The sequence below is a fragment of the Notamacropus eugenii genome, chromosome 3, assembly GCF_028372415.1.
Source record: "Notamacropus eugenii isolate mMacEug1 chromosome 3, mMacEug1.pri_v2, whole genome shotgun sequence".
Classification (NCBI taxonomy): Eukaryota; Metazoa; Chordata; class Mammalia; order Diprotodontia; family Macropodidae; genus Notamacropus; species Notamacropus eugenii.
Window position 1 is genome coordinate 353,961,934 of NC_092874.1, and position 13,401 is coordinate 353,975,334.

General features: G+C 38.2%; 1 long non-coding RNA gene across 8 annotated transcripts in view; it reads right to left on the reverse strand.

Moving 5' to 3' along the window:
- Positions 1-13,401, reverse strand: part of LOC140496902 (uncharacterized) — a 79,426-nt gene that overhangs the window by 49,501 nt on the left and 16,524 nt on the right. For 3 of the 8 annotated variants that reach the window (XR_011964442.1, XR_011964440.1, XR_011964439.1), the window contains exon 5: positions 8,100-8,216. This is a non-coding gene — a long non-coding RNA (uncharacterized lncRNA). Of the gene's footprint in view, positions 1-5,443; positions 6,240-8,099; positions 8,217-8,349; positions 8,428-13,401 lie in introns of those variants that run through there. The other 5 variants (XR_011964438.1, XR_011964441.1, XR_011964444.1 and 2 more) reach the window with 5 other exon arrangements.

Here is a 13,401-nt window from a genome sequence, read left to right on the forward strand (position 1 = left end):
CCTCTAGAAATAAGTAGTTAAATATTTTCTTTCTTACAATTCTTTTTGAATTTAGTCCTGAACATTTTTTTTTCAGCACCACTGTAGACCCCAGGAGGCAAGAGGGGAAACTTCCATAATAAGATTACCCCTTCCCTCCCAAAAATGGACATCTGTGCCATTGTGTGACCTTAGGCAAGTCACCTAGTCTATTTGGGTCTCAGTTTTCGCTTTTCTAAAATTATTCCTATTTGATGATTCTTTGAACTCTCCTGATGCATGACACTGTTCGTGGCAGTGCAAAACCAATTTTACATTTGAGTGACTTGACTATGTTGTGGTCCTTAATAATGGCCCTCTTCTCAGTCTTTGAGCAAGTTGGAAGCACAACCTAAGAATTCCAGTTGTGGGGGGTGGAAAGCAAAATGTTGAATATAATAAACACCTAATGCATTTCAAGACTTGGCTTTAATTATACCATGTTAACATTAAATTCATTGAAAGCATTTTATTACACTTAATTATTTGACAGGGCAGCAAATACTAATTATAACTCACTGTAACCTCTTTTGATAATGAGGAGTGACAGCTCGGTGAAAAGAGGAGCAATTCACATGACTGCAGTTTACCTAGAACTGGTACATTGGCCTGTATATGTGATATATTCAAACCAGGGCAGCATTACATCATCATCATTGCCATTATCATCCAAAGCATTTATTGAGTTCCTGTCTGTGTGTGGCACTATTGTGAGGTGCTGTCCAGAGTGATGAAAATACACACGATCTTGGCCCTACCCAAAGAATTTACAACATGAGATAGATAATGTTGATAGAAAAGACATTGTAATGATAACTAGACTAATGCAAGTATTGAAGAAATATACAATTCAAGTAAAATATTTGTGTTTCTATGAGCAATGGGATAAATGCAATTGTTTTTTGGCAAAAAGTGAAGCCTCATGGCCTTGGGAGCTGCTTACTTAGAAGGGACAGGATTGACTGGAAAAACACACATCCATGCACAGCTTTTTCATATAGTCAAAAGGAGGGAGGGGTTCAGAAACTGCTTGAAAAGGAGGGCCTGGGAATGGGAATGATTAAATGAAAGGAACATGAAGTAGATTTTCTTAGAAAAGCAGATGATGGATAGGGAGAATAAGACGACATATAGCCCAAGAAAACCTATAAAGAGGTTTGAATTAGTGCTAACTAAGGAATTCGGTTGTTCTCTTTCATGTAATAAGAAATCAGTATAGTGTCCTAATAGGACCTGAGGGAGGATGAGTGGTTTGTGTGAAACCAGTGAAAGTGGAAGCATTAGGTCTGGAAAGTGAGGAGGTATTACCCAAAGCTAGATGAGAGATGGCTGAGGCCTCTGTTAAAGATGAGTGAATTCCTGAGCAAGGAAGAACTAGCCTGGGGGGATGATTGGTCATTTTTATAACAGAAAGGTCCACATTATTTTGAGATATGGCAACAATGCTAACCTTATGTATTTGGGGCTTATAATTAGGTGCTTGAGATGTCTGAAGATAGAAACAAGTGGAAAATTCAGGATTAGATAGGCAGTTCCCTTTGAAATGTATTAGTGAAAAACGCAAAAGAAAAAAGTGTTTCATCCCAGGAGGCCTATATCTAAAATATTGGTTAGCTATAGAAAGAGATTATAAATTTGTCCTCTGGGAGTCAGAAAGGGCAACACCCTCCTGAAGGTGACTGTTTAAAGCTCATGCATTGTGATAGTATTCCTAGATTTTCAGTTCAAAAAATTTATTGGCATTGAACCCAGTAAAGGTGCTGGATCAGTAGTGACAGTCCAGAATAGTGTTAAAGTTTGAAAAGTACTTGGAGAACTAATTAACAATGTGAAAATCAGAAAAAAAACACCAAGTGGACATTTGTGTGTCAACCACATATAGATAGTCATTAACCATGGGAAATAATGATCTTACTTAGAGAGCAGGTACAAAGGGAGAAGACATGAGACCAGAAGACACTATTCTGCATGTTTTTATATAATGATCCTCTCCACAAATTTCCCTTTTTCTCTGTCTCTGTCTTTCTCTGTCATCTGTCTCTCCATTTCTCTATGTGTGTCTCTGTCTCTGTTTCTTTGTCTCTATTTGTCTGTCTGTCTCTCTCTTTCTCACACACACACATTTGTTGAATCAACATGGTTTAATCTTAAATCAGGGTTTTTGATGAGTGCCCAAAGTAGGGACAGCAGGCCTTTTCCTCCCAACCACAGGATTTCAGCGTGTCTCGGTTAAGAGAACTGAAATGCCAAATGTATGATAGAAGTAGGAAGGAGCTGAATTTTAGGTAAAAGCTCAGCCTTGATGATGCTGTCCATTGTTGCTATTTCAGGAGAATTTGGCGTAGTTAGTAGCAGTCCCAGTAAATAATGCAGCTTGAAATATCCCTCTGTGTGTGTGAGTATGTATGTGTGTGTGTGTCTGTGTGTGTGCCTGTGTGAGAGAGAGAGAGAGAGAGAGGGAGAGAGAGAGATGGGGGGACTATTTCAGGCAAGCACATGGCAATTTCATGCTTATCAATTTCAATGACAAACAAAAACTCTAAAAGAGATTACGGTAGAAAACATGGAACAGGACATTTGGCATGTTGTTTTGCTTATAAGAGAAAGACACTCCCTCGGATGATAAATATAATTTGAAATAGTATGGTGTAATGGGAAGAGCATTAAATTTGGAGTCAGACATCATGAGCTTGAATCCTGGACCTAGTACGTGACTCTCTTTGTGACCTTGGGCCAGGTACGGCATCTCTCTGGGCCTATGTTCCCTTATCTATAAAATGAGGGACTTGTGCTATGATCTCTGAAGTCTCTCCTAGCTTGGAATCTATGATCCTTTGAGATCTGAGTTGTCAAAATGTTTTTCTTCCTGCCACAACTATCAAGCAGGATGTGAAAAGAATGGAAAGACCATGGTCCACACATATCTTTGAAAATATCAGCTACCTTGGTCTACCTCATTTCTTGCATACAGTACTTATAGACTCCATACTGACTCAGTAATTTGCATTACCCCTTAGTCATTTTAGAAACATTTTCTTTCTGCATAATGCCTGAAACTGTGAGGAGTACAAAAGATCTTGTACCCAAAAATATTATTTAGAAAAGCACATGCCAAGTGAAACCTAACTGCATTAATTTCTCCTGTAGGGAGCTGGTACATTCCCACCCCACCTACCCCCAACCTGGAAGATACAGCTTCTTATAATAGTAAGACTTCATGGTTTATAAAGAGAATTTTATTCCAAGACTTTAAAGGGATACTCAACAAAAGTACAAACTAACGAATGTTCCAAAAGAATAAGAATTTAAAGGCAGCTAGGTGGTGCAGTGGATAGAGTACCAGCCTTGGCATAAGGTGGCCCTGACTTCAAATCCAGCCTCAGACACTGTGTGACACTGGACAAATCACTTAACCCCAATTGCCTTTAAAAACACCTCCAAACACACAGAAATTTACTAAAGTAGAATCATTACTATCTTCTGTTTTGAAGAGCTCAGCAGGACATACCCTTTTAGGATGTTATCAAAGATTCCTGCCTCATTATCAATTAAAAAACTTTATCAAAAGTATTATCAGAGAGGCAAAACAACTCAGGTGTTTCTTTTCTGAATTTGCAAAGTTTCAGATAGTTCTACTGAAAAGGATGCATTATATAACTTCTCTCCACTCCTTCTGATCCCAATTCTTTTAGAAAAGAGTAAAAATTGTGGAGTGGAAATGGCAAGCATGAGAAATGGTTTCTAGTTCCTGCTCTGCCACTCACTAGCTAGGTGACCTGGAGTTAATCACATCTCTCTGGGTAGATTTCCTCAGCTGGCACATGGTCTCTTAAGTCCTTCCAGCTCTATCATTCCATAAGTCTCTGGCTTTTAAAAGGAGTCTTTTACAATCATTTCTTAAGACACTTTCCATCTATTTCTTCTTTAAAAACAACAACCGCAGAAGGAGTAGAAGGGAGACAGAGAATATATGCATTGATATGACCTTCTTCTGCAGTTTTCCTCCAGCCTGTTTGTTGGCTTTAATTGTATGTGTTCATGGTGCTCTGACCTTGGCAGTATTTGTGTATAGCAGACTGAAAAGAACATGAAGAGAATGCTGAGGGTCATAGCGGAATCAGGAAGAATCAGTTTGAAAGAATTTAAAGAAATAGGATGAAAGTCACCCATTGTCAGACTCATATATGTTTGCTTTTTATAGAATTTTTTTCCAGAATGAAAAGCTCTGGTATATATAAAAATCACATCCTTTCTGTAGTCAATTCAGCATCAGTTGTGATTTCAACAGGTCCATGGCTTGCTGTTTCCAAAGGAGAGGTAGTTGACTATAGGTGCAGAACATTAGGTGTACTTTTTTTTTCACATGTGGCCAGTGTGTCAATTTGTTTTGTTTTATTTATTTTATTTCATTCTTACAAGTAAGGGTTAGGGGGAGTCATTGGAAAGTGTCAGTGATGTAAAGAAAAGTAAAGGGCATCAATAAAATATTTTAAAGATAAAACGTCCCCTCCATGTGGTAACATCAGTTGACAGTGGATATAAGTGGGCTATGAGCTCTCCTGCCAGCTCCACAACCAATACCCCAGGACCCCAGGTTAGCTCTGAAGCTTCCAGAGCACCCAGAGGTTGTTCTGGGACATTATTAGCAATAACACTGTGGCCACAGTTTATGTCTCTGGATGACAGTTTCTTCAGCACATGACAATTGACCACATTCCTAATGTCATATAATGCTGCAGAAGGTAGAACTATGGGATTCTCTGGTGTAGGACTCCTTGAGGCTCATGTCCTCAGAAGGAAAATCTATCAAGAACTGCTCCAGACAGCTCCTGGGAATCTCACAGACACCTTGATGATGCCCTGGACTTGGGGAGCACAAAATTCACTCTCAGTTTTGCCATATTCAGGACTGGATTCTGCTGTAATCCCTAACCTCCTGGAGTTCTAAGAGTCTAGGGTCAGTGTTCAGCATGTATCTGAGTCTCCCTCTATTCCATGTGTGCTGTAGCCTCCTCTAGTTCACGTCAGTATTCAGCAGAGCAAGTTAATCTTGCTGGTAAGTGACAGTTCTGCCACTTTAACTGCCATGGAATCAATTTTTTAAAATTCAATTGAAAAAGGGAGGAGAACGTCAAGGATTCAGGGCTAGCAGACTTCATTGGCAAGTAGATTCACTTTCAATGTATTCGGATTGGTTGTGCCTGTCTCTTACCCTTGAATTTTTCCTTTTCCTTTTTCATGACTTATTATCTACCCTGCTTACTGAGTAAGGATGCCCATCCAGTTACATTACTAGAATTAAAGAAGGAATTTCATTGTGGGTGCATGCGTGCGTGCACACACACACACACACACACACACACACACACTGTGTTTTTCCATGTTTTGTTAGAAGTATAGAAATAGAAGAGAAAGAGTGGTAGAACAAAAAATGACCTTTTTTAGCACAAAGATTTAGAGAAGGAGCAAATAGAAAGACAGAGGACTTATCACCAGTAAATCTGTTCCATTTTCTCTTCACCTGGGCAATTAGGAACTCATTCAGAAGCATCCCACAAATACAAGAAGGCTTTCTTGAAGACTGAATGGAAAATTCCTATGGTTTTCACACAAACAGGTGATCTTCATGGGGAAGGGAGGTAAAAGTTGTCAATAGGTCTCTAGAGTATCAGTCACGGCAACATGTTCTTCAGTTCTGTCCCTATGCTGGAGACAATGTCCTTCTCATCCTCAGTTTCCATCAGTCCAAAGTAGGAGTTCTTAATCTGGTGACCATGAACTTTTTAAAAATTATTAACTGTATTTTTAATATAATTCGTTTCCTTTGTAATCTTATGTGTTTTATTTTATGCATTTAAAAACATTATTCTAAGAAAGGGTACATAGGATTCACCAGATCTTCAATAGGGTTCATGACACACAAAGATATTAGAACTTTTGTGTTAGAAGGAGAAACATCTTAGTGACAAAAGGACAATGGCTTGATTACAGAAGAAGGAACAAAAATGATTGGATGAAAGAAATTAAAGAGGACAGTAGAAAGAGAGAAATTTAAAGACCATGCAATAAGACTATTGGTAAGACATGGTCCTTTGCTACTGTATCTTTCTCAAGTATCTGGAGCACCTTAGACACTTCCAGGAGAAGGGGGTGTGCTTTCAGTATCTTAGAGTCTTCCAAGAAGTTTGTTTGTAGTCATGATGAGTCTCCAGCCTCCTATCCTGTTACAGAGAAGTGGATCATTTAAAAGTCACGATGCCTAAAAGGAGCTCACTCTTGTGAAAGCTATTCAGGAATCTGCTTCCTCCCCCAACCCCTTCCCGCCCCCCTGCCCGCCCCCAGCTCCCTCCTACCCCAGGAGTCCAGGAAAACAGAGTGATCACATCTGAGATGAAATTTGGACACCATAGTCTTGGGACACTGATTTATGGTGCATTTTGTTCTTGCTAGCTTTTTCTCCAGAATACATATAGAAGTAAAGTCATATGTCTATGATTCAATACGTGATAGTTCTCTGAAATTGAGTACCACAACCTTTCTAACCTGTGGCTACCATGTAACTGCTATTGATTTGCATGCAATGAACAAGTGAGGTCTTTTATTCTCTAAGAGGTTCTATAAATATGAAAAGATTTTATAATAATGACATTTGAAAAGCTGATTCTTGAATTTCCATAAAATTATGCATATTTTCCAAACTCCAAAAGCCACTTATTCCCTACCCTTGGTTGTGTGTCCTCAATCTGGTAAAAATAACTCAACAGTTTTCTCAAGAAAAGAACGCATTTTAAGGATGGGAAACCATTAAGAGAATGATAGACAAGGCAGTAACTCTTTCTTTGCTGAAAATTCTCATCAGTTGGCACAGAAAAGGGTGAAAAATCAGTTAATTTTGAGTCTTTGAAATAGCCAGGAAGCAATGAAATGAGACCAAGAAAGCTTTGTAGGCATCAATGGTTGTTTTTTTTTTTAAGACCAGACAAATCCCACCTAAGAAAACTCAGAACCCAATAACTTGTACTCAGAAAGACAACTCAGAGGGTTTACCCATTAAAAAGGATTATATCACAACAGCAGCAGCTATTACAATAATAATAAGCTAGCATTTATAGAATGCTTGAAGGTTTGCAAAGTCAAATAAAATGATTTGTAAAAAAACCTGGCCAGTCTTCAGCATTGATAAATATCATCTCATTTGATCCTTACAACAGTCCTAGGAGGTGTTATTATTATCACCCCCATTTTACAGATGAGAAAGCTCAGCCAACCAGAAGCTAAGTGACTTGCTTAGGGTCACACAGCTAGGAAGTGCCTAGCCTGGATTTAAATTCAGGTCTTCTGATCCCAGGGCAATGCTCACCTAGCTTCATTGGACTGCAGAGCTACTCGCCAGGGTCAGGTTTAATACATAGGGCCAGGACTATTTTTACTAAGTCTAGAATACAAAGGGTTTTGAATTTGCTCAGCGAGGGCAAATGGCAGCAAACATTGCAAATATTCTGCCATACTCATTAACCATTATTTGAGGAACATAGCTCATATCCACACCTGACTGTCTTGTCTTTAGCAATAACATGGAAGCATCTGAAATTAGAATGGAGGCAATGGACAAAATCCATTACCTTTGATACAATTTTCTTTTTCTTTTCAAACTCACCACCGTGTAAAAAATCCCTCTACTGAAATGAGAGTTCTTAAGCTGAGAAGACGTTCAGAACATTCTGAAGCACAAATCTGGTGGCATATAACAAAACTAGTATCTCCCAGTGTGAATCTCCATGGTCCTCAGTGAAGCAAAGGAGAGGAACACATTATTCCTGAATTCCACTTAGCTGGCAAGCACAGAATGATGCTGGGCTCCCTTTGATCACCAGAGGGAAGCACCCGGGGCCTGATGCAAGAGTGCACAACCCAGATAACCTGAATTAGAACCAGAGACATGGATATAGCCCCATCACAAACACTCCAGTGGGATGCTTACCCTGCCATAATCAGCACAAGAAAAGTTCTCTGCTTATCTTAATTTCAACCTGGCATCAGGAATTATGCAGAAAGTGAGAGGAATGTTGGCCCTGACAAACCTAAGTATGGAGCTTTATCAGGCCTTTGTAGAACAGGGACTGACTCCATTAGCGTTGCAGTCCCATGATCCTCAGCCTCTGGTAGGACTCACTGTGGTGTTTGCTGGGATCTTCTTCCTGACACAAAACAGAGTTAAGACAAAGCCAATGAATGTGCGCATCTCCTTTGCAGATGAACATGTCCTCTGCTTATCTTTGAAAATTATTATTTATATTCTGCATTTGTTTTCAGGTTAAAAAAACCTCCTACCTCACACTTCCTGTGCTCTTCTCTCATTAGCCAGATTTCCTTAAAACTCCCATACTTCAGAGAAGTTTTGCCAAGTGACTAAATGAAATGCACACAATTGCAAAGTGTTATGAATATTTATGATGGTTTAATAATGAGATTTTTTTGCATCCATGAATAATAAAGATTTTAACAAGAACAGATAACAAGACCAGGACAAAACAGTGAAGTGGTTAATACAAGAATTCCTCCTTCTAGGGGACCCCACTGAGAGCAGCAGGAGCTGAGAAGCCTCCCTTCCTCCCTCAATCCTTTTCCTGTTCCTCTCCAACCAAAACGAAGTTTAAAAAAAGGCACAGTTTGGTTTGGAGCTTGTTTTGAAAGATAGTTTCATACAAAGAGGCTCTTTTGCTAAGTAGTATGCCAAAATTCACTTCCTACAAAGAAAGCTCAAGATTTTAAATAATGTGATTTTTAAATTCACCTTCAACTTCTAAACAATATAGATATTTTTTGAGACATTCTTAGAGTAGCATTTCATATTGAGGGCAGAAGTGGCTGCTTTGCTTTCTTTCAAATAGCTGCTAGTTGAAAAGCCCTTCTCAGTGATCAGAAGTTACAAAGTATTATACAAAGGACATAGAATCACAAAATTTTGGAGCAAAGTAATGCCTAATTCATTACCTTAATTTATAGCTAAGGAAACTGAGGCCCAAAGAAGTAAGAGATTTGCTGTAGATCATGCCATAGCAGATCTGTAAGAACCAAATTCTTCTACAATCTCAATGTAGAAGTTTTCTTGGTTGTTTGTTTGACATCACAATACTGCCCCTCTAACACAGAGGTTCTTAATCTGGGGTCCATTGACCCATATATATCATGGCCAAACCGATGAATCTTAGGAACCACAGATTTTCTTCGTTGGAGTTTTATGTCTTATACTGAAAAAATAAGAGTTCTTGAACAACAGACTTCAACTAATGAATTGTAGATACATGAAAGCCACATAAATAATATTGGTAACTATTTCAATATGTTTTTTAGTGCTTTGTGTTTTATTTTATTCATTGAAAACCATTATTCTAAGAAAGTTTCATTAGATGGCCAAAGGATCTATGACACACACAAAAATTAGGAACTCTGCCTCTAAGGCAAAGTGACTCTGTTTTTTGAAAACTTCCTCAAGAAAACTCTAGACAAAATACCATTATAAGCAACCTTTCCCCATCCTACCCCTTATTTGTATTTTTTTAATAATTTTTTTCTTTTTAAAGTTTAATTTAAAATTTGTCATTACCATAATTCACTTATCTTTCCTTCCCCCACTGTTCCCTCCCATTTTTTTTAAAAAAGAAAAATCAAAGTCTTTGGAACAAATATACAAGGTCAAGCAAAAAACTTTTGTCTCTACTGGCCATGACCAAAAGGTATATATCTCAATCTGAACCTCTCTGTCAGGAGGTGGGGGTAGCATTGTAAATATGTTTGGACCATCTGCAAATGAACTACTAGTACTTATAGCCTCACCATCAAGGACATTGAATTCTTCAGGTTAAGATCTAAAATTCCATCACAGAAAATTTGTGGCTCATAAGTTTAGTTGGTTGGTTACTTTTTTAGGATGTGTACAGGAGAACTCTGTGAAATTCTCTTATTATTTACTAGAGTCACATAGCATTAAACACATCTTGGCTTGATTTACTAGAAAAGTCAGTATAGGTCTATTAAATTATTAGATTCTATACATACACACACATATATACATATTTATATAAATATATGTATGCATGTATTGTATGTACAGTTGCATGCAATACATACACATATATACATATACATATAATACACTTGCATGCATATATATGAACATCTATACTTACTATATATACCAATTATATACATATACATATATATGCATAGATACATATACATGTATACTAATTCATTCTTGCACATGCTTAGAAAAGTGTTCTGCTAGAGTTCATCCTTCAGCTATCTTCTTTGTTCTACTAGGCTTATGGATATGATGTAAGCTGCAGAGTGGTTACTCCAATTGGGTCACTCATTCAGAGTAGCCCTCTGCAAAGCAATCTCCAGGTTTCTCAAATTCAGAATCCATCAAAGAGGCAGTGCTAGGAACTGAACTGTCCTCAACTGATGACCTCATGTAGATTGAATAATTCTAATGTACATTTTAATGAAGCAAAAACCATAAGTTAACTGTACTCTAGTCCTTCAAATTCAGAAGCCTCTATTATTGTGGATTCTGGGGTTATTACTTCAAAATGAAAAATACTTATGCATTTTATCTGGGCTTTGTGTTTTTTTATGCAATAGTTGTATTGCAGAAGGGTTTTGCTCAAATCAAATCATTGTCCTCCACATTGCATTTTAAAGGGGTTTGGGGACACATGACCAATCAATCAGCAAACATTCATTATGCAATAACCTTGGGCTGGGAGCTAGAGATGCAAGAGCAAAGAGTTGACCAATCATAACCCACAAAGAAGCTTATATTTGACGGTGAGAGAATACAACAGCACATATAAAATAAGTGAATAAATACGAATATCTAAAAATAGTTAAATGCAAGGTAGATTAGGATGGGGACACAAGTCAGTGGGGATGAGGAAAAGTCTTCATGAAGAAAATGGTGCTTACACTGATTCTTAAAAGAATGGATGGATTCTTCATAAGGAAGGTGAGGAGAGTGAGAATTCTATGTATATCGAATAGTCAGGATAGTCAGCATTAAGGAATGGATATAGTGGATGGAGCTGAGGAACAAAGAGATGACCATTTTGGCTAGATGTATGTGATAATGAATCCCTTTGTCAAGGCAATAATCTACTCAAGTAGCAAATCTGGTTTTCATTGACTAGGTTTGTATAAAATGGGATATACATAGACAAAATTTGTGGGTATAAGTGAGGGAGTTTGCTTTTGTTTTTGATTTCATGTTTCTTTCTCACAAAGGAGAGCTTGATTTGGTTATCGTTAATAGCAATCTAAAGCAAAGCAAAATACTTGGTGAATCTCTTACACTGGTAAATTCACAACCATGTCTGTGTGTTTGCTAATGTAAATCAATAAACAGACATGGCTCTCAATTGGAAACATATTTAATGGTAAACTATGTGTATGGAGCCTGGGTTTGATAGATCTGTATGATTTTTTTCACTTCTTCTCCAATTCTATATTCTTTATAAAAATTCTCACACAATAAGGTGTCCCAGCCTGCCAATTTTATTAAAGCCTGCTGTGTGGGAATTTCCTTTCTCTACTTTACCAGCTACCAAGACAATCCTGTTCAATGTGATTTTTCACACATTTTCTTTTCCTGTGTTCTGTATCTCGGTGAAATTTCATCTCTCTGACTCACTGAAAAGTGTTTCTCATTTGAAACCATAGTTAATTTCAAATGGAATGGAAAAAAAATCACAAAAGGAAAAAGATAAATCCAAATCCCTCTTCCTCTAAAATTATACCAGCATTAAGCAAAGTTGCATGACAGCTGTCTAGCCATCCAAGACTAAGGGAGCACCAACATTTACAGAACAGAAGAGTAGTCTTGGAACCTAGTATTACCAAATCCCATAAGCCATTCCTCCTTAATATAACAAAACAGCTAGATAATAAAATCCAAACTACGGCAGTAGTTTCTTAGAACAAAAACATTAATTGAAATATAGATATTGCATCCTGCAATTTTTGAACTGCATTTGGATTGGACCTGTGATTTTATCAAGGTAGGGAAATCTGAGTAAGGGAATTTCTCCTGCTAAGCCAGGTCAGTACCTTTCCTGCAACTTATGTAGTCTAGGAGAATTGTCTGGAGGCACAAATTAATTAAGGACCTGCCAAGGGTCAAGCAGCCAGTACCTATGAGAGGCAGGACTTCAATTTGGGTTTTCCTGACTCTGAGGACAGCTCACACCCACTATATCATGCCTTTTCATATCATACATAAAGAACTTGAAACTGAATAAAAATTATTTGCTATTTTAGAAAGTAGGAGACAAAAAAAATATTTACTAAGCCTTTAATGAGTTCTTAAGTCAGAGGAACTGGATGAATCTTATATCCTGTGTGACTTTAGGTAAATAATTTACTCTAATCTTTCTTTCAGTTCTAAATCCCTAAATCACAATCAACATGATGAAGAATCAATGGCCATGCAGGTGAGCAAGACAGGACTGAGTTGTCAGTTATCCTAGAGCCTAAAGCTCTGTTTCTCCATGTCAAGGGAGCTCACTCCTCTCTCTACTCATGGGGGAAAGTTTTCTTTAGTAACTTCTTAGGCTTTCTTAGTCCACTTCCCTGAGGAATCTAATACTTTATATTTCAGTTTTGGATGCTGACTCTTAGAAACACCTGCTAGAGTTCTTTTTCCTATCTTCTTTGTCCTTCAGTTTTGAAGGGTCTCAGTGAATGACATCATGGGCTGCTGTCTTGATCCATCTGTGAACTGAATTTCAGTGAGGCACAGTTGGACAAAGTTCTCAGTGTCACTGTCTCTTCCAGAGTCATCAAAGTCAAGTGACAAGACAAAAATCAAGACCACTGGTGACAGCCTGGGATGCAGTAAATGATCTTGGCATCTTCCATGTGTGACTGTGTTCTAAGTGCTCCACAGTACCCATTTCACCCACCTTCATGTCCACTGGAACAAATTCTTCTCATTCACCCATTCCACTAGGGGGAAGTCTTCATGTGCTTGGGGCGGGGCATTTTCCTAACTCACCAACAGGTGTGAGGCCTGCTGGTTCCCTTCAACCTGATTTAGCCTGTCTGCTGAGACAGTTTCACTGGGATGTGACCACAATACATGCTCTAGCTTCTTGGAGTCATGGGTGAGAGTTAAGTGCCAGGTGGACACTAAAGATGGATGAGAAGCCCAGAAAAGGACTTGTCAAGAAGCACCAGAGGTGCTAGTCCTCTCGGGATACCCCATGTAATCCTAACTTTGTTATCTAGACAAACCCTGAAGGGATGGGGGTGGCATTTTTTTAACCTCCAAACCCTCTATCTTCCAGGGGAAGGGAAAACTGACTGCCACACCTCACTTCTGGG